This window comes from Cannabis sativa, chromosome 1 (genome assembly GCF_029168945.1).
Source record: "Cannabis sativa cultivar Pink pepper isolate KNU-18-1 chromosome 1, ASM2916894v1, whole genome shotgun sequence".
Lineage (NCBI taxonomy): Eukaryota > Viridiplantae > Streptophyta > Magnoliopsida > Rosales > Cannabaceae > Cannabis > Cannabis sativa.
Window position 1 is genome coordinate 66586110 of NC_083601.1, and position 26004 is coordinate 66612113.

General features: G+C 31.8%; 2 long non-coding RNA genes across 3 annotated transcripts; one reads left to right on the forward strand and one right to left on the reverse strand.

Annotated features, from left to right (window-relative positions):
• Nucleotides 1-795: 795 nt before the first annotated feature.
• LOC115708160 (uncharacterized) lies at nucleotides 796-2166 on the forward strand. Of its 2 annotated transcripts, XR_004009830.2 has the most exons (3): nucleotides 800-1150; nucleotides 1658-1737; nucleotides 1856-2166. It is a non-coding gene; the product is annotated as an uncharacterized LOC115708160 (long non-coding RNA). The 2 variants fall into 2 exon arrangements; XR_009685793.1 differs by lacking the exon at nucleotides 1658-1737 and having other exon boundaries at nucleotides 796-1150.
• A 17761-nt stretch (nucleotides 2167-19927) lies between these two features.
• LOC133029603 (uncharacterized) lies at nucleotides 19928-21232 on the reverse strand. The gene is made up of 2 exons (XR_009683731.1): nucleotides 20885-21232; nucleotides 19928-20777 (listed from the first exon to the last, which is right to left on the reverse strand). It is a non-coding gene; the product is annotated as an uncharacterized LOC133029603 (long non-coding RNA).
• Between the last annotated feature and the right edge of the window lie 4772 nt (nucleotides 21233-26004).

A 26004-nucleotide genomic window follows, 5' to 3' on the forward strand; every position in this document is an offset into this window, starting at 1 on the left:
AGAAATTAAAAATAAAAACAAATATTAGTGGTCACTCACACAAGAAAAAAAAAAAAAAAAAAAACTGAAAGATGCACTGTGACAGAAAAAATTAGATACTTTGTTTGATATATTGGGCAACACTAATGAGAATGGTATAATTATTTTACCAGCGGTATATATATGTTAATAATTATAATGTTACGTGTATAATTAAAAAATCCCCAATAATTAAACAGTTTTTGCTTCTTCGTAAGTTGTAATAATATGAGTGTGCAGAGAAAGAAAATCAGAACTAAAATACAAATGTTTTTACTTGACAAGTATCATTGAAAGAATGTACTAGCACTACATCTAGTGAACCATTCATCACCAACAAAAACATCATCAGATAATATTTAATTCATACCCTTAGTGGAATAAGAATTATAATAAGAATGGTATATTGTAACCAAATAAATAAGTTATATATTGACAAACATACCCTTAGTTTTATTGTTTTTAATATGTAAAATATTTTTTTTAAAAAAAAAAAAGTAATAAAAAAAAGGCAAAAGAGATATTTTTAATAATGTAATTATCATTACATTGGTTTTATAATATAATGGGGATTACAATACATAGTGTAATGACCATTCTAATGTAAAGTCATTACAAAGGTTTAAAAATCAAAGCAAACAATGTAATGATAATAATGATTCCATTACAATTCTCATTACACTAAACCAAACATGTCATTAATGTTTGAGTAGAGGAGTAGTTGTAATCCAATGTGAAAAGTTGACCAAATGTTTAGAGCTAAGCACTATCAATCAATATATATATAAAGGAATGCACAAAGACTTCCATGTGGCAAGCTTAATTGTTATTTTTTCCTAATCTCTCTACTCTTAATTTTTCTGATTTATTCCTAATCTTTCTAATTTATTTAAATTTTTATTAGTCAATTATTTTTTAAATTTTAATTAATATTATTTAAACTCATTGATTGGTTTTGATGGGTGTTAATGGGTTTAAATTTTTATTAATATTGTACTGTATTTTTTCATCTCCACCATCGTTTGCCTTTTAATCTTCTCTCTTCACCTACCTATTGTTCTCTTATATTTTGCCAAAGGTGCTCATCTCTTTTCCCATCCATTTCACTACAGTCATAAAGTAAAGATCACAGGTAACATCATTTCCATTGAAATCTTTCCTCACAATCTCTCACTTTCACTTTCCATTTATGGTCATTCTTCTTGGTTACTATTAAGCAATCACCTCTCACTATTATTTTTGGGGCTCCTTCAAATTTTGTTCTTTAGTTACCATTAACCAGATTTTTTTTTTTTCTTACTTTTGATTTGTTAGATATATGGAATAAGATGGGTTCTTTGTGAATGAATTTAAACTTTTATGTGTTCTTAAAAATTATGTGGGTCTTTCTAAAATTTTGATTTTTAGTTTATATTTGTTAGATTTGTGGAAGAATAAATGTTATACATAAATTAGAACTCACAAATTTATTACAATCACTATTTTTAAAATTTAATTTTTTTTATTTTGTATTTGTCATAAATTTATATATATAAAAAAAGATTTGATGTTATATATATATATATATAAAAAAAAAAAATAGGGAGGAAAGATTTGATGTATTTCAATTGACCTAATAATCACTTTCTCTAATTTTTAGCACATGAAGAGTGAGTTTTTTCTTTGAAAATGGATGATCGAGAAGGTCAAATATTTTTCATTGGGAACAATGAGAGAATGGTATTGTTTCTGTTTTAATGACAGTGTGTGAGAGTGATGTTCTTTTATATTATTATTTGTTAGTGCTTGTAATATTTTTTCTTATTTATAATTTGGTGTGTGATTTTGAATTATACAGGTTAGTAATTTGAGAAGATGGAAAACTTGCTGCTAGAGTAATGTGATGTGTGGTTATTCAAGATGATGATGTGCTGCCACTGAAAAAAGATTTTTTTTAATAAGAGAGCCTTGTATTATCTTTGGGTAATTTAAATATTTAATTGGTGTGGTCAGTGTTCTAATAATCTTAATTATTTTTTCTTTTGTTATGGTTTGGTGCTTTGAACTTAAAACTTTTGGATTGTTTGGTTAGTGAGAAAGTGATTTCTTGATGATCTTTAATTTTTTATTTTTATTTTTTTAAATCAGATCTTCTGATGATTTCAGTCATCTATGTGTTTATACAAATATATATATATAAATAAATTGATACAAAAAATAACACTCCTTTATAGATTTATGCGTGTATCTTTATTATTAAGTTCGTTAGCATATTAGGTTTCTTTTATGAAGTTTATTTTGATCAAGTCAAACTATCGTCATATGCAAGCTTGGCTTGAGTTGGGTGCAAAAAAATTTCACGACGGTTTAATTTTGGACCATTATCTGATATTAAACTTCTTAGGTATAAAAAAAGCCCTTCAATTATTTTTTTCATATAAAAAGTATTTTATTTATTTTCTATGTGGGTGATTGGTGAACTTAATCTTGCCCATTACAATTTTTTTTTTAAAGTGAATGCAGAATATATTTTTGCATTTTTCAATCTTTATTAAGTTTAAAATAATTATAAAAAAAAACCATTTAATTATTTTTTCATATAAAAATTATTTTCTTATAATTCTTTATTTTAATTTTATTTAAATAATTAAAACTATATTGATTTATTAATGCATGATATTTATTAGAATAATATGACACCCTAAATATATATTTTTTATATATGCTGGTCAAATTAATTTCATTAACTAAAAATACTTTCTTCCTTAAGGATTTTTTATTTATCTTATCCCATTGAATGAATTTTTTTACCAAATTATTAATTGTACTGAAGATTCTAATTTATAGCTACTAAAGATGAGCATATTGATGACTAATTATAGTGAAAATATTGAAAGCGCTGAAGTCAAGTTTCTAACAAGAAAAGAGTAGGTAACCGAATGATACTATCTTAAAATCTTATAAGAGGTTTGTTTTAAATTTTAGAATTGTGTGGTTTGTTTTGAATTTATGTGATTTGTGAAGTAAGCAAAAATTAAATTTAAATCAATTTATTATACAATTGAAATATAATTGGTAAGGCCTTCTCTTAGATTTTTCAAACGTAATATATTAAATCAAGCTCTTATTATTAATAAATTAACAAGGTGTAGAAAATGTATATAAAAATAATATCATTAAAATAATATTGTTTAAGAAAAAAATTTTGAGGTTGAATTTGTTTTTTGTTTTTTTGGAATTGTTTAAGAAAAATAATGTCCCATCAAAATAACTTTTTCATTTATTTTATTTTCTTTAAAACATAGATCATAAATATATAATAATGAGAAAAATGGGAGTAAAAAAAATAAAAAATATTTTAACTATGATTATTAATTCAATCACCTGTTAAAGATTTTATAACAATGGAAGAAAATCAAGATTTATTACAACTCTATTGTAAAATAATACAAGGACTAAAATCAGAGATTGATTAAATATATGTTACAATACATATATATACACTATATATATTACATATTTATATATATGAAAGGTAGAAGAGAAGATTACAACACATGTAATATAATATATATATATATAACAAGAGAATAATATATATATAAACACTCACTCACAACCTTGAGTGTAGATTAGTGGGGATCACCATGACTTGAACAAGGTATTACACCTTTGTCCAAAAGCTTATTTCCCCCTATCTCTAAGCTCTAAGGGAACTCTCTAGGAAATAGCTTTGGGAATTATCAAGCCTTTTAGGGTTTTCTAGCAATGTGCTTTCTTGATAGAAAACTTGACATCTCTTACTCCCAAATGAGCACCATAGACCTCCTTTATATAGTGTTTAGGATATCACCATTTGAAATTCAAACTCATAACTCCTATAGATGTTATGGACTCAAATGTAACTCTTACACACACCATAACTCCTATAGCATTAAGAATTTCAAATAAAGGTGTGTAACATCTTTTACACTCTTAATGTTGGTGATAATGGTGGAGGTTACTCATAGTAACAACTCCCCAAATGTTACAAAAAGATGACAACTAATATAGTCATATGTTACATATTATAAGTTCATTACACATATTTAATCTATATATTATATTATTATAAATAATATAACAATCCCCCACTAGATTAAATATTATCTCTTTAGTAATAAACTTGTAACATTTGTAACATTTATTTAATCAATCAAAAATATTATATCAAAATATAACATTCCCCCACTTTGATTGACTAAATACACACTTTTAAGAAGTCTTGCTTAGGTGCATTAGGTAAAATGTCTTTCGACTTGAATTTTACCTTAGTGTAGTTACCACAAAGTTTGATGAAATTTTGGTTGCCGTAGCATTGAACCATTATTCCTTTAATACAAACCGGTGATAACACACACACCCTCGCTAATGCTCACTTGAGACCGCATGTCTCGCTCTTGCACCGTTAATGGCCATGTGCAAAATTCCAATTCATGGACTCTCTAGAGAAGACTCCCAATTCTCATAAGAGGCGGCACCACCTCTAGCCCATATAGGTGGAGTTTTAGTGTCTCACCACTCTTTAGACACTTCTTAAGCTTAAGTGAGTTTTCTTAAGCTTAAGCTCCATTAAAAAACCTTTCGGTTTTAACCCTCAATTTTCACCACATGTACTCATTCATAGATGAGACAATTGAGTACCATATTCACTCTATTGACTTGTTATTACCTATTGAACTTAAGACTAGATGTTTACTAGTGTTAAGATAAGTTACCATCAATGAGCAAAACACTAAGGGAGTTTAGGTCCCATCCCTCGAAAATTCATGCTTTAATCTTGTACGGAGATTAAGCGATTTGTTATAACCTCTCACTATTGATTCCATGTGAATCATGCATGCCAAAATATAGTGTTCACTTTGCGACCACTTTTCTCCTTAAGTACTTAAGCTTTGAAAATTCAATCATATATAAAAGATTAATTTTCACACAACTCAAATTCTCAATAATTTTGATACCAAACATATCAAAATTAAACACTAATTTAGACACCAAACATGTCTAAATTATACTTTATTTTAAGACACCAAGCATGTCTTAAACTTTTTACATTGGAGTATCACCCCCACACTTTCACATTTCACTATCAAGATAATATCTTGATTTTAAAATATAGAAGACCACTTTGTCTCTATAACTCTTTTAATTAATTTCCTTCTTGAAATTATTTTCACTTAACTTTGACACCAAAATATGTCAAAATTTTACATATACACATAGCCAAATTTGATTTAGAATTTGAATTCAAAATCAAATAAATTAATCAATAACGTCTCAACACATTTTGATTAAATTTGTGGCTCACCCCCACATTTTTACCATAAAGTGTATATAAAATATCACTTTTGTGTATTTTCCTCTTCAAATGACTCTTTAAGGCCACTTTAAAAATACCATTTGACATTTTTAGTTTTCTCAACAAAACTAAAATATCAAACTCACATTACTACTCATAAAATAATGTGATTATTTTTACTCATAATTTTAAGGTTATCTCCTTATTGAGATTAGCCCAAAATTATACCAAAGTTAACAAAATTCTCATCAATTTTGTTCACAACTTTGATCATTTAAGATTCAAAATTGCTTCTCCAATTTTGTTATCTTTTCACTATTTTTGAATCCACATTGATTCATTTACTTTTGAGTCCAAAATTGCTCTTCCAATTTATGGCTCATTTCACAAGTTTGGGTTCACTTTTAATCCATTTGTCTTTGCTTATGACAATGCAAGTCCAATAAAAGTGTAACTCTCATAGTCCACTTTTTCTCATCTCAAATATGAGATGATTATCTCTTATAACCCAATAAAAGATGTAACTTCTCAAAAGCCATCTTTTATTATCTCATAAAGTGAGATGTTCACTACCAAATTGAAAAAGAATTTAAAATATTCTTTATTCACAAAATAGATGATAATAATTCTCACAATAATAATAAACACTATTTTATTACTATCAACATTATTATCATGCTATGTAACTCATATGTTAATATAATATGTATGTTACTAATCAATATCTCATATGTAACATACACATAATATCAATATTAAATTCACAATATATATGTTACATATCTCATATGTATATAATATATATACTATAATATACATATATATCATATACACATAATATATATTAATTACACAACTATATATGTTACATACCTCACACATATATAACATATATACACTTTAATACACATTCATGATATATATTATATATAATATATGTATTATATATGCATGTCTCATATAAATACATAGAAATAATTATTTCTACATATTTAATCTCACTAATATATATTATATCACATGCTCTACATATATATATAATATATATTACTCATATATATACATGTTATATATTATATATCTCACATATGTACATAAAATAACATGATATAAATTTCAAATATTATATATATAATATGATATAAACACATGATTACATATATGTCACATATATATAACTCATATATATATATATTATATATTACTATCATATAAAATAGTAAATCACATAATATTCACCATCATGCTCACCCATGAATGGCTTTCACATAAAATCTCTTATCCTTGTATTCTCACAATCTTGATTTATCACCTCTTCCATTGAAAAGGGATAAGCTTTTGATTGTTAGAGATTTTATAACAATGGAAGAAAATCAAGATTTATTACAACTCTATTGTAAAATAATACAAGGACTAAAATCAGAGATTGATTAAATATATGTTACAATACATATATATACACTATATATATTACATATTTATATATATGAAAGGTAGAAGAGAAGATTACAACACATGTAATATAATATATATATATAACAAGAGAATAATATATATATAAACACTCACTCACAACCTTGAGTGTAGATTAGTGGGGATCACCATGACTTGAACAAGGTATTACACCTTTGTCCAAAAGCTTATTTCCCCCTATCTCTAAGCTCTAAGGGAACTCTCTAGGAAATAGCTTTGGGAATTATCAAGCCTTTTAGGGTTTTCTAGCAATGTGCTTTCTTGATAGAAAACTTGACATCTCTTACTCCCAAATGAGCACCATAGACCTCCTTTATATAGTGTTTAGGATATCACCATTTGAAATTCAAACTCATAACTCCTATAGATGTTATGGACTCAAATGTAACTCTTACACACACCATAACTCCTATAGCATTAAGAATTTCAAATAAAGGTGTGTAACATCTTTTACACTCTTAATGTTGGTGATAATGGTGGAGGTTACTCATAGTAACAACTCCCCAAATGTTACAAAAAGATGACAACTAATATAGTCATATGTTACATATTATAAGTTTATTACACATATTTAATCTATATATTATATTATTATAAATAATATAACATCACCAACATTTTTATATAATCTCTCATTTTTCAGTTTTCAAAAGTAAAAAATGTTGTGTGACCTATTTTATATCCTACATTCACATTTGTGGAAATGACATTCAATTTTTGTTTACACGCTCTGTTTATTAAACTAAGAAAGTTATTTTTTTTAATTTAATTTAGTGCATTGCTATAAGGCACTGGTGTCTAGCAAATTTTTATATGCATTGCTTTGCGATTGGTTAGCAATACTCCCTACAAATTATTATATTAAGTTATTGGGAACTCGATACCTAATTGCACTAATAACGAGATTGATACGAATGTGAGTACTAGGCACCACTTGTATCTTTTAGTATTTCTCTCTAATTTATTATAATGACATGCGATTTTATTTAATTTGTTAATTTCGCTACCTTTCTAATATTTGAAAATATTAAATTATATTTCTAATTTCATAACTGTTTCTTTATTTATAATATACACACATTAAAATATTACATTTCAAACTATATCACTTAATCATTTAAAAAAAATACTAAAATAGGGTCCAACCCGCGCGAAGCGCGGCTTAGTTCCCTAGTTATAAATAAAATAATACTAAAAAGATTACAAAAAAAAAATATACATTGGCTTAAGAATATTATAGAATGCAATGCTTATAGAAGATCATTACATATTTGGATTGTATTTGACTTAATTTTTATAAGGTTTTCTTTAGCTTTTAGAATTAAAAAAGTATATGAGTGTTTAAATTAAAAATAAAAAATATATATTTTAATTTAAAAGTCTTTTTAAAAGAAGCTAGAATTTGTAGCTTCTCCAAAAAAAATATTTTTGAGAAATTATTTTAAAAATTAAAATAAGTTACTCATAAAATATCATTTTTTTTTAATAATATTACTTTAAAAAATACTTTTTATTAAAAAAAATTCTTCATATAATAGTTATTCAAATAGTAAGAATAAGACAAAATTTATACTTATTTTATACTTCTAACAATAAATAAAAGTACGGAACTATATAACAACACTATAATTAGAACTAGAGATTATAAATAGTTTGGAACCAATCTAACTTATATTAACTTAAAATTCTGTCACAATAGTAGCACTTAATTTCCCAAGAAATGAGATTACTAATTGAAATTCCGTATTCTAATATTCCCAGTTTGATTATTTAATTAAATGATTAATTAAATGCGGAATAATAAAACTGGTACTGAAAACAGTTTTCTGTAGTTACAGAATGCAACTCTGTAACTCCAGAGAAACCCAGAAAAACAAACAGTGCATAAAAGTAAAAACACACAAGATTTTTGTACGTGGTTTCAACAATCCTTCCAGATTGTTACTAGTCCACGGGGCCACGCCCAGAGATAAGATTCATTAGATCGGTATCAAAAATACAAAGTAATTGACTTATGCATAAATAGACTCCCTCTTATTGTATGCCGCAAGCTTGATGTATTCCACCTACTAACCGAATCTTGATAAAACTCCAAGAGCTCGAACTCCCTTCAATCACCTTGAAGAGTGCTTGAATCCTCCCGATTCAAGGCTTAAAGGCTATCTCCCGAAAGCCTATACAACCATCTCCTGAAGGTTGTGTGCTTGTATCCTCCCGATGCAAGACTTCAAAAGCAATCTCCCGAAAGCTTGTAAATACCCTTCTCCCGAAGGTGCACTGATGTTCTTCTTCGTTGTAGACTTGAATACAGACTCAAGACAATACAAACAACAAATAAACAGAGTAAGAGTAGAACAACTCTTCTCTACAAAACAAAGACACTCTTTTCTTATGATATGAATACAATTCTAAGTGTATGAAAGAGATAACAAAACCTAGCTGCTATAGGATGTATTTATAATGAATATACATTGCATAGACAGCTTACATTCGGTCTGAACAAGACCTCAACCCACTAGAAACTTCCCTAAAATAATTCTTCAATCAGTCTAGGAATTTCTGTTTTTGTACCTACAGAATCGTGGGCAGTAACTACAACTTTCCTTTTATAGAAAAGGAAAGTTTAGCTCCGGTTTTCTCTTCAAGAAACCTGATCTTAGAAAATGGGAAACTCAACACAAGATCAGAATAACAGCTGGTTAGCAAAGAATCAATGTGTAATCAAAACTTACCATATTTACCTCAATTTCCATAAATAGGAAAGCTAGTCAACTTTCCTTCCAAGTTTAGATATACACAAATAGGGAAACCATATCAATATATGCCAGCCGAAATATACAAAGAATAATAAAATATTTTTGTCAATTAAATATGCCAAAAATGGAATTAACAATCTCCCCCTTTGGCACTTTGATTGACAAAACATTTTATTATGAGAAAACTTGCATCAAGTGTTAGAAACCAAAGCAAATAGCTTTTTAAAGATACAAGAGTATAGAAAATACTCCCCCTGCATGAAAGCTCTCTAACACATAAAACAAAGAACTTTTTTTGGACGGAAAAGCTTACAAACTGAAGAACACAACTTTTTAAATGGAAAAGTGTTAAACCACAAACAAGCAACTCCCCCTAAAACCAAGGGTCCAGAGTTGTAACAAAGAGTTCAATGAATCCAAAAAAAAAAATAATACTACTCCCTCTTTTTGTCTATCAAGGAGCCAAAGATAATAAAACAAACAAGGACAAAGTCATAAGTTCAAATAAACATTAATAAAAGGCAAAAGATAAAAGATTGAACCACTTATTCATCATCATTGGGTCGGAAGTATTTCATGATGTTGTCCATCTTCCTAAGAAGCAAGGCCTGACTTGTCTCCATTCTTCCCAAACGCAAATTGAATTCTGCCATTTCTGTAGGAGCAGAAGTTGAAGCAGATGCAGCAGCAGGATCATTTGTAAGACCAGGGGAAGCAGACCGAGCCTTTCTTTGAGCAGCTTTTCCTTGAGGAGGCTTCTCAGGAATTTTAAAAGTGGTTCCAATGCGGGCATCTCAATTGATTCATTCTCAAGAATCAATTCCTCTTGATCAGATAAAATTTTATAGATTAAGTGAGGAAAAATGAGATTGAGCCTAGGTTTCTTACCCTTTCGAAGAGAAACAATTTGCTCCCAAATATGTCAGCCAAATCAACTTTAGCACCAATTGAAACTTTATACAAAAAGAAAGCAAGTTCATTTGAAACATTTACCGGATTGGAGCAAGGAAACCAATTGGATAGGGCAAACCTCATGAGAGCAGCATGTTGATAGGTGAGTTGAGACATATGCATGGTGTCGGAGAGTTCAATTTCATTATCACCAGAGAGATAACCGAACACCTTTTGACGATCAAACTCCACATCAGTTGTCTCAATTCCCATAGGCAAGTTGAGTGCCTCAGCAACATCCTTCACAGTAAAGGAATACCAGTGTCCTCTGACAAAAACTTTTCTCCACAGTAAAATTCCTATTCTCATAGAATTTCATATCTCTAGAATGATCATTATAACAAAAATAATGAGAGTGGGGCTTGAAGTGATTAAGAGAAATACCAGAGGGCCTCTTTCTTTTCTGTGGAATAACAGGATTTGGAGAGACAATGGGCCTTTTTCCTTTGTCCTTCTTTTGAACAGCAGGAGGGACTGGAACAGGTTCTGTAGTGACAGGCTCAGTTTCTGGTTCTTCACTCTCGGATCCAGAATCATCAACAACAGGAAGATCTTTGGGCACAAATTCTTCACTTGAATCGGACAAGCCCTCTGAATCATGATCCTCCTCACTTTCTTCTGGTTCAGAATCCGAGGAAGAGACCGAAGGGGGATTCTCCTTGAGATTTTTGCCCTTGGAAGATGAAGAAACCACCTTTTTCCCTTTGGATGCAATTTTAGGTTTAACCACTTCAGGCTTTTTAGGAGTGGAAACCTTGGACCTTGTTCGTGAACTCACCGTGGGCAAGGTCACCAAAGCTTGTTCGACATTAGGAACACCATTCGAAGAAGAGGATTTCGACAATGTGTGATCGGATGAATGGGATTCATCATGATCACCCAACCCAGGTGTTGAAGAAGCAATAGGAGAGGCACCAACAAGTGGAGAGGAGAAATTTGCCACTGATTTTCGAGCTTGGGTCTTCGATTTCTTGGCAGACTTCGTCGGAGCAGAAGACGAACCAGAAGCTCCGGTTGCTGGTGCAGGCGGCGCAGGCGGGGTGACCAGAGAAGCAGAAGTAGAGCCACGAGAGGGCTTCTTGGACGGTTGGGCATTCTTAGTTTTGGCCATATACCTTTGAAAACCCTAGAACACAAGCACTCTTACACTTTGAAAAAGTTAGACCTTTGAGAGAAAAAAAATGAAAAGAGAAGAGAGTGGTGATCGTGGGTGAATGGGTGGTTGAACATATATAACAATTCAATTTTAATTACCCAATAAGAAAGAAAATGGAAAAAGGAAAGTAACTTACTTACCTTAATCACCACGTGGGGAGAGGAAAAAGGAAACCAAAAAAGGTTTTTCAAAATTTGGTCAATGTTTCCTTAAATGGAAAAAGGTAACCAAAAATCCTCACAAAATCTAAGAATTTAAAAACCCTTACCAAAACCGAAATTGCCACCAAAAAGGAAACAAAAAATAATTAATTATTTAAGTACAAGTTTCCTATACACACCAAAAAGACCAAATCTCCACAAATAAAGGAAACATTCTAAATAAATAAATACAATTAAAACATGTTTCCATAAAATGGAAAAATAAAAGAAAAAAATTACAAGGATTCGAAAAAAATCGAAAAGAAAGAAAAAATATGCCCCCCTTTTTCTTTTATTTTTTCAAAAAATGCCCCCCAAAAAAATTGCAAATAATGAACAAGAGAACACAAAGAGACACAAAAAGCACTAATCACCACTTAAGAGCAAAAAAATTGTGTCTAAGAACATAATGAAACATAACAAAAAAATAACAAAATTTTTTAACAAAGCTCACTTGACAACTCGATCACGAACCTTTTTTTTGTTGTTTTGTTTTTTTTTTTTGTTTAGTTTTTGATTAAAAGACAGAAAAATAAAATAACCTTGATATTTTTGCAACTAGAATTCACAATGTCCATTTGTCTTTGTCCCTGATGAAAAAATCAAACTCATAAGAATAATCAGAAATTATTTTATCAAGCTAATGAAGTAATAGAATGAGGTCATACCGGTTCACAGGAAAAATTGACTCAGTCACCAAGAATATTAAAGCACATCAAACAGTATGTAACAACTTTATAACACCATTTTCGTGAATAAACAATTTTTACCACAAACTGTGTCAAGCATTAGTGTGTGAAAGTGTAAGCAGGGAACATTGCCCAATTTGTCAAAAAGACTTTTTCTGATAAATTGTACCCATAGGAGACGCTGTCACACTACCTCAATGGTAGCCCTTTTCAATGGTAGCGTATCTTCTACATAACTCCTAATTACATAGTTCCAACTTACTCAGAGATGGCTTTCACACATTGAGGTAGGTAGCTCTATTCATCCAATGGAGCTTGAACACACAGTTTTTGAACAACATTATTCGAAAATGGTAGCTTACATAACACTGTTTGATGAACCTGAATATTCCTGTGAGGAGTGAACAATTTTCCTGACAAACCTGTATGACATCATAATATTACAACATTAGCAATAAAATAATGACTGAAATTCTTATAAGGTTGAAATTTTCTTCTAGGACAAAGACAAGACATTATGAACTCTAAGACAACTCAAATATCAAGGATTATGAAAAAAATAAAAGCATTAAACAGTACAAACCCCTAAGGATTTCCTTAGAGAAATAAATCAGATCGAGTCAAGAGCTTTAGTAAAAATATCTGCAATTTGTTTGCTAGTTTCAACATATTCTAAGACAAGAATTTTATTTTCCACAAGCTCTCTAATAAAGTGATGATGAATGTCTATGTGCTTTGTGCGAGAGTGTTGAATAGGATTCTTAGAAATGTTTATAGCACTAGTGTTATCACAAAAGATGGTTAAAGTTTTCAAATCAAACCCATAATCAGCCATCATTTGTTTCATCCATAACAATTGGGTACAACAACTACCCGCCGCAATGTACTCAGCCTCAGCTGTGGACAAAGAGATTTAGTTTTGCTTCTTGCTATGCCACGAAACCAGATTGTTTCCAAGATAGAAACATCCACCACTAGTACTTTTTCTATCATCTGCATTACCTGCCCAATCAGCATCACTAAAGCAAACAAGGTTAGAATTAGTGTCTTTTGAAAACCAAATCCCAAAATCAATAGTGCTATTTACATAGCGAATGATTCTTTTCACAGCAGAAAGATGGGATTCCATGGGATTTGCCTGATATCGAACACAAACACCAACACTATAACAAATGTCAGGACGACTAGCAGTAAGATAAAGCAAACTACCTATCATACTTCGATACAAAGTTTGATCTACCTTTACTCCTTGTTCATCTTTGCTTAATTTCAAAGTTGTGCTCATGGGAGTGTTGGTATGTTTGGCTTTCTCAAGACCAAACTTTTTCACCAAATTCTTTGCATACTTGCTTTGAGTGACAAAAGTTTCCTCATCTGATTGCTTCACTTGAAGACCGAGAAAATAAGTGAGGTCACCTACCATACTCATTTCGAACTCCTTTTGCATCTGGGAAACAAAAACCTGCACTTCAGAGTTAGAGGTAGAGCCAAACACAATATCATCAACATATATTTGAGCAACAATCACATCAGAATTAATGTTTTTGATGAAAAGTGTTTTATCAACATTTCCTCTCTTGTAATCATGAGAAAGCAAGAATTCAGTTAGACGCTCATACCAAGCACGTGGTGCTTGTTTTAGACCATACAACGCCTTGTCTAACTTATAAACATGATCAGGAAAATGAGGATCCTCAAACCCTTTAGGTTGTTCCACATACACCTCTTCTTTTAACAGCCCATTCAAAAAAGCGGATTTGACATCCATTTGATACAATTTAATACCAAGAATGCAAGCTATGCAAGCTACTGGAGCAAATGTTTCATCAAAATCAACACCCTCAACTTGAGTGTATCCTTGGGCAACCAACCTTGCCTTGTTTCGAATGATAGTGCCAAACTCATCACTCTTATTTTTGAAGATCCACTTGGTTCCAATGATGTTCACAAACGGTGGTCTTGGAATCATTTTCCAGACTTTGTTTCGAACAAACTGATGAAGCTCATCCTGCATAGCTAAAAACCAATCTTCATCCATTAGTGCTTCTTTTACAGATTTAGGTTCTAAAGAAGAAATAAAACATAAAAATTGAATTATATTGGCATATTTTCTTCTTGTAACCATGCTCTCATCCAAGTTTCCGAGGATGAGATCTGAAGGATGATTCTTTTTAACCCTGGAGGATGGTTCCCTCTGTATTGGATCAGTGATTGAATTTAAAGGATACTCAGATTCTTTTGTTGTTGGTTTTTCTGTAGCAACAGATTCCTGCACAGTAGCCTCGACGACTGCTTCTGAAGCTTCGTCAGGTTCCTTTTCAGCAGCAGACTTTTCAAGCAAATCTTCAATCTGTTCTTCTGTGGAAAACTCAGAAAAATATTTTAGATCATCAGCAACAACATTAGCAGATTCCATAACAGTTTGGGTTCTCATGTTATACACACGATATGCCCTACTATTTGTGGAATATCCTAAGAAAACACCTTCATCACTTTTAGAATCAAATTTACCAATGTAATCACGATCTCGTAAAATATAACACACACATCCAAACACATGAAAGTGACTTACATTTGGTTTCTTACCTTTCCAGATTTCATATGGTGTTTTGTGAGTACCTGGACGTAAGAATACTCTGTTGATGGTATAGCAGGCAGTGTTAATGGCTTCGGCCCAAAGACGCTTTGTGAGCTTCTTGCTATTCAACATTACTCTAGCCATTTCTGTTAGAGTACGATTCTTTCTTTCAACCACTCCATTTTGTTGAGGAGTTTTAGGAGCAGAAAATTCATGAGAAATACCGTTAGCTTTACAAAATTCATCATATATAGTATTTTCAAATTCCTTACCATGATCACTCCTAATCCTAACAATTTTTCCAATGTTACAATCTTTTTCAACTCGTAACTTCAAACACAAAGATTGGAAAGCTTCAAAAGTATCAGATTTCTCTCTCAAAAAATCCACCCATGAAAATCGAGAAAAATCATCAACACAAACAAAAATATACCTCTTACCATTTAAGCTTTCTACCTGGATTGGACCCATTAAGTCCATGTGCAAGAGTTCGAGAACTCTAGAAGTATTCACATCTGGGACACTCTTGTGAGAAATTTTCAGTTGCTTACCTATCTGGCATGGTCCACATTTTCCCAATGACTCTTTACCTAATTTAAGTAATCCTCGAACAATCCCTGAAATAGACAATTTTTTTAGATTTTTAAAATGGATATGACCAAGTTTTTCATGCCATAGGTCAGTAACATTTTCAATGACAGAATGACAAGTAGCATACGTAGTGAGAGTATAACAATTATCACTAGATCGCAGCCCTTGTAACACAATTTCATAAAGAATATTATATACATAGCAATGATTGCTATCAAAGCTCACAGTATAACCCTGATCACAAATCTGACTAATGCTAAGTAAATTAGCTTTTAGTCCTTCAACCAACATGACATTCTTTAGTTTAGGAAGCCCTTCGAACTTGAGAGTTCCCATTCCTATGACTTTACCAGTAAGACCGTTACCAAATGTAACTTCTCCACAGTGCATTGGTCTTATGTTCACAAGAAATTCTTTTTCACCTGTCATGTGTCTAGAACAACCACTATCAAAATACTACATGTTAGAAGCAGCAGTTTTAAAACAAGTAGAACCTACCAAGCATTTGTTTTTGACAACCCATTTTTGTTTTTGTAAAACATGTTTATTTCCAATGTAATTAGATTTAAACATGTTATGCATGGTTATGCATTTAGGTCGCATGTGACCTTTTACTCCACAAAAATGGCAAATAGGAATGAAACGTCTTCCAGTCCCTTTGAAATTGTCAAACTTACCGTGCTGCTTCTTTTCTGTAATAGCAGAGTGCTTTGCTGTAGAGACAGAAACCTGCGAGGTAGAAACAGTTCTTCCAGAAACAAAACTATTAGTTTTAACAAGAGTGGTATTAGAAACAGGTTGATTTGGAACATAACCCAGTCCAGCATGATTGGTTTGGCCAGATTTTTGAATTTTTTCAAAGATGGTGGAACCTGGATTTAGCATTTTAACATTCTTTTTAATGTTATCAATTTCCTTGGTTAAAGAAATAATCTTTGACTCTTTTAAAGACAATTCAGATTCACAACATTTAAGTTTATCTTCCAACTCATTAATGTTGTTACACAAAATTTTATTATCTTTAACCAGGGAGCGATTTTCAGCACAAGTTTCCAACCACTTACCAAACATTACCTTGTAGGATTCAACCACAGAATCCTCATCAATTTCTGACTTATCTGATTCGGATCTGGATTCTTCCTTGTTGTCATTGATCAGGATATTGTTCAAGCAAATGCTCTTTCCTTTTTCCTGCAAATTTCTTGACAAAACACTTGTTAGGACAACCTTTTCTTTTTCATCCTCACTACTCTCAGAATCATCACTCCAAGTAACAATTAATCCCTTTTTATTTTTCTTTAAGGTATTAGCACATTCGGATTGAGTGTGACCAAAACCTTCACATTCTCTGCATTTAATATCTTTTTTATTGTTAGATGAAAAAGGTTTGGAGGGAATATTACCAGAAATGTTACCTTTTGGGTTCTTTGAAAAGTTCTTTTTATTTCCAGCAGATTTCATGAATTTTTGGAAATTTTTTGCCAATAGAACCATTTCATCATCATTTTCATCATCAGAAACGATATTTTCAGGAGCATTAAAGGCAATACCTTTACTTTTCTCATTCGAGAGACTTTGCTTACTCTTTTTCTTGATTTGTTGATTCAACTCAAAGGTTCTTAAAGACCCCATGAGTTCCTCAACCTTCATTTTGCCAAAATCTTTTGCCTCTTCCATTGCAAGCAATTTTGTATCAAACCTGTCAGGAAGAACTCGAACAATTTTTCGAACCAAGACAGATTCATCTAGTTTTTCTCCCAAGGCAAAAAACTCATTAGAAATATCAGATAATCTTTCATAAAAATCATTTAAAGTTTCAGTATCTGACATTCTCAATTCATCAAATCTAGTTTGCAGCATGGTAAATCGTGATCTCTTTACATCAGCAGTACCTTCAAATTGAATTTGAAGGATTTCCCATGCTTCCTTTGCAGATTCACAAGATGAGATTAATTTAATAAAGCCTTCACCAACACCATTAAAAATAGCATGTAAAGCCTTATTATTATAACCAGACAGTTTTTCATCTTCAGTGGTCCAACTGAGTTCAGATTTTACCTGAGTATTACCTTTTTCATCATTTTCAGTAGGTTGAGACCAACCTGTAAGAATAGCTCTCCATGCCTTCTCATCTTGTGATTTGATGAATGCTCTCATCTTGACCTTCCAATAAGGATAATTCGACTCATTCAATAGAGGAGGTCTAGAGATAGAACTTCCTTCTGCAAACAAAGACATCTCACACAAAACAAGTTAAACGGAATAACCTCAAGATCTCACTAAGAATTTAGTGACTCGCTCTGATACCAATTGAAATTCTGTATTTTAATATTCCCAGTTTGATTATTTAATTAAATGATTAATTAAATGCGGAATAATAAAGCGAGTACCGAAAACAGCTTTACGTAGTTACAGAATTCAACTCTGTAACTCCAGAGAAACCCAGAAAAACAAACAGTGCATAAAAGTAAAAACACACAAGATTTTTGTACGTGGTTTCAACAATCCTTTCAGATTGTTACTAGTCCACGGGGCCACGCCCAGAGATAAGATTCATTAGATCGGTATCAAAAATACAAAGTAATTGACTTATGCATAAATAGACTCCCTCTTATTGTATGCCGCAAGCTTGATGTATTCCACCTACTAACCGAATCTTGATAAAACTCCAAGAGCTCGAACTCCCTTCAATCACCTTGAAGAGTGCTTGAATCCTCCCGATTCAAGGCTTAAAGGCTATCTCCCGAAAGCTTATACAACCATCTCCTGAAGGTTGTGTGCTTGTATCCTCCCGATGCAAGACTTCAAAAGCAATCTCCCGAAAGCTTGTAAATACCCTTCTCCCGAAGGTGCACTGATGTTCTTCTTCGTTGTAGACTTGAATACAGACTCAAGACAATACAAACAACAAATAAACAGAGTAAGAGTAGAACAACTCTTCTCTACAAAACAAAGACACTCTTTTCTTATGATATGAATACAATTCTAAGTGTATGAAAGAGATAACAAAACCTAGCTGCTATAGGATGTATTTATAATGAATATACATCGCATAGACAGCTTACATTCGGTCTGAACAAGACCTCAACCTATAGAAACTTCCCTAAAATAATTCTTCAATCAGTCCAGGAATTTCCGTTTCTGTACCTACAGAATCGTGGGCAGTAACTACAACTTTCCTTTTATAGAAAAGGAAAGTTTAGCTCCGGTTTTCTCTTCAAGAAACCTGATCTTAGAAAATGGGAAACTCAACACAAGATCAGAATAACAGCTGGTTAGCAAAGAATCAATGTGTAATCAAAACTTACCATATTTACCTCAATTTCCATAAATAGGAAAGCTAGTCAACTTTCCTTCCAAGTTTAGATATACACAAATAGGGAAACCATATCAATATATGCCAACCAAAATATACAAAGAATAATAAAATATTTTTGTCAATTAAATATGCTAAAAATGGAATTAACACTAATTAAACAGATGTTCATAATATATCACTCCAAACATTACTCACTCTATTTAATCAAACAAAGAATTGTGAATTTTTATTATTTTTGCTCATTAAAAGTTGTAAGTGAGCAAAGTAATTTGACAGAAGAAGATCATCATTATAGTATAAAACCTCAAATACTATACTATACTCCTATACATAATGAAAAATAGCAAAAGTAAGAATAAGATCTTATCAAACAACACTTTTTTATTATTATTAATAAGAAGAGAAGAAGATGACATGTCCATGAGTGAGAGTGATCTCTTCCCAACAGTTCCCAGTCCTCACCTCATTCAACGAATTCTCTAAAGGCAAAAGAGAAAGGAAAATTAAAAAGAAATATTATGTCACATCATACCAATTCTATAATTTCATTGCAGAGTATCTTTTCAATGAAAGTATGTTTATATTTAATATTATATTTGTATAAAAAAAATACAATTTGTAGGATCTTAGTGAATAAAGGAAATTCATAATATGAAAAAGTTATGAGTTATATTCATTCCTACATCACGGAAAATAAATTATAAGTTCAGAAGCCATTTTTAACGACCTTAAAAGTTCAGAAGGTATGATTTGATATCTTAATTGTTATTTTAATGTAAATTAAATAAAAATTACAAAAACACTGAATTTTGAATAAAAATTTACAATTTACAATATAAGATCAAGAATACATATACAACAAAAAAATGTATTTTCAAGGTCAAGAAAGTAATATTTCAAAGTTAAAAATGAACAATCTTGAATTTGAACCGATAAACAATATAAGATCAAGAATGTTTGATTACAACGTAGAGATTTCTTTAGAGAATATCTTCCATCAGTAACAAATAATACAAAATAAATCTACAGATTAAAAAAATTAAAAATAAAAATGATATACCCCTCCCCTAAAACCTAAAAAAAATAAAATAAAAATAAGAGTACAAGGGTTTGGAAAAACATTAACAAAGTGGTACAAGTATTTTTTTTTTTCCTATCTATCAAAAGATGGTTTATTTAAGGGAAATTTGCAGCAAAAGTCATCCAAAAGTTTAGTTTGATACAGATAAGTCCTCAAACTCATGTTTTTTATTTGTGTGTTAGTCCTAATTTTAACTGAGCCGTTAACTCTATTAAAATTGCCACGTATCGAAATATCATTGGTCCAAATTATTATTTTAATTTTAACAAATAAAAATAAATAAATAAATAATTTTAAAATAATTTATTTTTTTACTTTTTCTTTTTCTTTTCTTTTTTTTTCTTTTTCTTTTTCTTTCTTTTCTTCTTCGTCTTCTTCTTCTTCTCTGCACGAATCCATGAAGACATAACAGAGAATGGTATAAGTTTCAACCTCACAAATAGCTTAAAAAATGAATACTGGTCTTCAATTTCTCCAAAATACAACAAACCAAGAAGCTGAGTCAATGCATCTCTCACTGCCCATCTCATTAGAATGAACCCAGATAGCCTCTTCAGCCCTAACCTTGACCCATCCCAGATTAGACACGATCCAATAATATATTTTCTCGTCAATGTCACTCTCTTCCTCCTTAGAGTCACTTCCAGGCTGAAATTAAACACAAAAAAAATTACATTTTCAAAAGGGTTTCTAAGTTTAATTTCTTTTTTTTCTCAATCCAACACAAAATTAGGTTTTCATTCAAAAAACAATACCTGGGTCCAGAATCGCGATGCCATATTTTCGCAAAAGAAAAACTATTCAAAATCAAAGGGCAAAAATATGCATTCGAAAAATAAGGGTTCCATTGTTTCAATCAAATATGCCTAAACAGCCACTTGCGGCGGCGATTGTGATGGCGGCGACTGAGTTAGGTCAGGACTAGGTGGCGGCGGAGACTGTGAAACGGGTTTAGCATTGGGCGGAGGTGGGACTAGGTTTGAGTCCTGCGGTGGAGGAGGGGAAGTTTGAGTTTGAGTTTGAGGTGGGGTTGGTTGGCCTGAGCTGGGATCAGGGGTTGTTGGGCTGGATTGGCTAGAGCTTGAACTTGGATTGGGCTAGATTGGTCTGAGAAGAAGAAGACGAAGAAGAAAAGAAAGAAAAAGAAAAAAAAAGTATTTTAAATTATTTATTTATTTTTATTTGTTAAAATTAAAATAATAATTTGGACCAATTATATTTTCACACGTGACAATTTTAAAAGAGTTAACGGCTCAGTTAAAATTAGGACTAACGGACAAATAAAAAATATGAGTTCGAGGACTATTACCGCTATTTTTGGAAGTTGGGGACTTATCTGTATCAAACTGAACTTTTTGAGGACTTTTGCCGCAAATTTCCCTTTATTTTACCTTCATACCAACTCCATTAGAAAATGGTCTCCTTCTGTGAGTTTGATAAAATCTGGTTCACTTGATATATTCCATGGATGAACAACTGAAACTTTAGCTGAATACAATGTTGTAGAGTTTACACTAGCTACTTCTTTTTTATAATTCATGTTGTTAAACACCGAGTCAAAATTCTGTGGCGAATCCATCGAGAGAAAGAACATGGGTATTGTGATTTTGTGATGGATATCTAAATCACCAACAAGATTCACAAGATCAACAAAGTCAGCTACGAAATTTCGAGGGATGTAAAACACTTCGGAACTGCATACTGTGAGGCTATGATCACTCGATACGATTTCTTTGTAATTGACTTGGCATTGAGTCAACAACTTTCTTTACCATGGTTCCTTGTTTCGAAAACCAATCACTGTCTTTAGTTGAAACGATAACCCAAAAATATATATTAGAATGTCATAAAAATTAGTCTAATTAGGATTTTTCCCCCTAAACTTTGATATGTACCAAATCATGTCCCCTGAACTTTTAAGGTCGTTAAAAATGCCCCCTGAACTATTGAGATTGTTGGATTTAAAGATTTTTGTCCAATTTTAGTAAAAAAGTCTAACATAGATGAATGTTCAAGGAGCATGATTTAGTAGATATCAAAATTTGAGAGGCATGATTTGGTAGATATCAAAGTCTGAGGAACATGGTTTAGTACATAAACAATTACTGAAATAGTAAAACTGAATGAAATTAGACAAAAGTTATTAAATCCAATAATCTCAATAGTTGAGGGGGTATTTTTAACGACCTTAAAAGGTCATGGGGCATGATTTGGTACATGTCAAAGTTCAGGAGACAAAAATCCTAATTAGCCTAAAATTATATTATGTTTATAAGAAAGTGTTAGGAGGTATAATTTATGGCATTTGGCTAAACCAAAATTTATGTATAAATAAGAAAAAATGTATGAATCCAAGTTGTATTGATAGTAGATTTAAAGAGAGCTTCAAAAATAGAATTAATTTTGTACAAGAAAAGAAGTTATCTAGCATGAATAAAAGTGAGTTGTAAGTTTCTCTTTTGAAGAGGAATCCTCTTGTGGATGTAATTGGCTCAGTTGAATCAATATAAATTATCTTTTTTGATAAAAAAATTAATAAAACAAATTAATTTAAAAAATAATTATAGTAGAATTATGTATCTAAATAAATTAGTGGTGAAAGTACTTAAATAATTAATTATGTTATAGTTAATTATTAGTGTAAAAAAATTAGCAAAATTTGTAAGTAAAATTACTTTTTAAAAATAAATACCTATATAAAATAATTTAAATTATTATTTTATTTTTTAAATAAATATATAATTAAATATTATTATAATATCTATAAAGTTTTAATTGTATAAATGCAGTCCTATCGTAAGAGTATACACTTTACATTTTAATAACCACATGAGTCAAAATTAATGGTCGAAAAAACTTCCATACTGATAAAAAACTTAAGCTAAGTTCTACCGTAGTCTTGTTTTATATATATATATAGAAAGACTTACCCTTTTATACATTATATATTAATTTTTATTTTTTATTATGTATTAAATTAATAATTTTTTATGCTATTGGTGCTAGGTGGTTGCGATCAGGAGCAATGAACAAGAATGGTGGTACTGCGTTTTCGAACAATCCGGCGAATAACGATTCTTGTCAACAAGGTGGCGAATCTTCTCACAGCGGTAGCCAGTCAAGACACAATCAATTGGGATTTTCAATCACTAAAAATCAGGGATCTCTTCTGTCTCAACCGAGAAAAGAGGTCCTTAATGATGGGGGTGTTGATGGGGGATCTATTCCTCAAGCTGTACAGTTAACCAATCAAAAGATTATTGACGTACCAGGAGAATCTCCTAATTATGAGAAAAATGTGGAATCACCTCACATTACTGGGGAGGATGCTCTATTAGTATTGGACAACAAGAGGAGAAGAATGGGCTTGGGAAAGAATATTGGGCCTGCTGAACATAGTGAGTTGGGCCAGGTTGGTAACACTACTAAAACACAAAGTGGGCTACCAATTATGGATGATGTAGAAATGACTAATGAGGATGGTATTATTGCAAAAAACTTGTTGGGGGGCGGGTCTGTGAACATTATGAATGTGTTGAGTTGGAATTGCCGTGGGCTTGGGAACCAGCGGGCTATTCAATTCCTAAAAGAGATTGTATCTCAAAAGAAGCCTAATTTTATTTTCCTTAGTGAAACAAAAAGTGATAAAAATAAAATGGAGAGAGTGGGCCGTGTGTTGGGATTTGAAGGTATCTTTATTGTTGAAGCCCAAAGGAATTCGGGTGGATTAGCATTTCTTTGGAAGAATGAGGATGATGGGTACATCTTGGGCTACTCTAACAATCATATAGATTATTTGGTCAAGTCCACTGAGAAAGGAGACTGGAGACTTACGGGCGTATATGGTGAACCCGTTCGTACTCGAAGACACTTAACATGGGACCTGCTTCGTTTTCTTGCAAGAGATTCGACTACCCCCTGGTGCGTGATCGGCGATTTGAACAACATCGTAAGGCATGAGGATAAAAGAGGCGGCCGACGATACCCCCAGAATCTCATTGATGGATTCCAGCAAGCTCTGAACGACTGTCGCCTTCAAGATATGGAGCTTATCGGACACCTTTTCACCTGGGAGAAGGGCAGAGGCACCACGGCTTGGGTTGAAGTCCGACTAGACAGAGCATTGGTTAATGCTCAGTGGGCTCAGGTATTCTCCTTAGCTTCCTTATTTAATTTGGAATTGTCTTCATCTGACCACTGCCCCCTATTACTGGAACCGGTTGTTGTCCATAATGGTATCCCTAATCGCAAATTCAAAATGGAAAATGCCTGGTTTAAAGAACCAGTGTGCTTGGAGATAATTCGAGATTGTTGGCAGTTAGCAAGGGAAGCTAATTTCTCTAGAAAATTGTTACTTTGTGCTGATAAACTAAGTGTGTGGGGAAAAGAAGTGACAGGGAATTTCAAGGTCAAAATTTGGAGATACAAATCTGAATTAAAAAACTTGAAGAGCAAAAGGGACTCTGATTCTGTTCAGCGATACAGTGAGATAAAAAAAAGAACTTTTCAAAGTGTTAGATCAAAGAGAGGCCTTTTGGAAACAACGATCAAAGCAGCTGTGGTTAAAGGAGGGTGACCAGAACAGTAGCTATTTTCATAAGATGGCAACTACTCGTAAAAGACAGAACTGTATAGACCGACTGAGAGATAATCATGGAAATTGGGTAGATTGGGACAATGGTTTGTCAAATGTGGTCACAAGTTATTTCAACTCTCTTTTTCAGTCAACCGATACTAGCTGTCAAGAAGTCATTGATTATGTTCGTAACTCAACGCCAGACTTTGTTCATTCTGAATTACGTCAAGTGGTCACGGTGGAAGAAGTGAAAAAGGCAGTGTTTCAAATGCACCCCGATAAAAGCCCGGGACCTGATGGCATGATACCAGCGTTTTATCAAAAATGTTGGTCTATTGTGGGTATTGATGTGGCAAAAGTTGTTCAAAAGTTCTTTGAAACAGGGGAATTTGAAGAAGGTTGTGGAGATGCAAATATAGTCCTTATCCCAAAGAAAAAGAATCCCGAAGACATGACACAATTGAGGCCGATTGCTCTATGCAATGTGATATACAAAATTATTACAAAAGTCTTGGTGAATCGTATGAAACCTTTTATGGACTTTATTGTTTCTGATACTCAAAGCGCTTTCATTCCGGGGCGTCTTATTTCAGACAATGTTCTCATTTCCTTTGAAGTGCTTCACTACTTAAAGAGAAAGAGGAAAGGCAAAGAGGGTTTTATGGCTTTAAAACTAGATATGAGCAAGGCTTACGACAGAATAGAGTGGGAGTTCTTAAAGGCTATGCTTGGGAAGTTAGGCTTTGAGAACCGGTGGATCCGTTTATTCATGAAATGTGTGTCTTCAGCTCGTTATACTGTGACTCATGGTGGGTGTGAGATGGGACCAATTTTAGGGGTGTTCATTGGATCACATCCAATGGATTTGGACTCATCCAATCCAATCCAATTATTTATTGGATATTTGATTTTTCCATCCGATCCAATCCAATTGAATTGAGTCATCCGATCCGATCCGATCCAATGGATGTATTGGATTGGATCGGTTCCATCCATTGGATGCTTTAACTGGTTTTTTATTAGATTGGATTGGATCCATCCAATGAATTCCATGGATGAATCCAATCTATTTTAACCACTATTTAGGCTAATTTCATTAAAAAAAATTATATGAAAAAATATAATTTAAAACCTAATAATCTAACATAGATAATAAAATAATATATAAAATATTAAATAAAATAATTAAATATATAAAATTATAAATATTAAATATGATTGGATGGACATTGGATGATATTGGATTGGATTGCATCGGTTATCCATTGGATCGGATGTCTCATCCAACATCCGATCCGA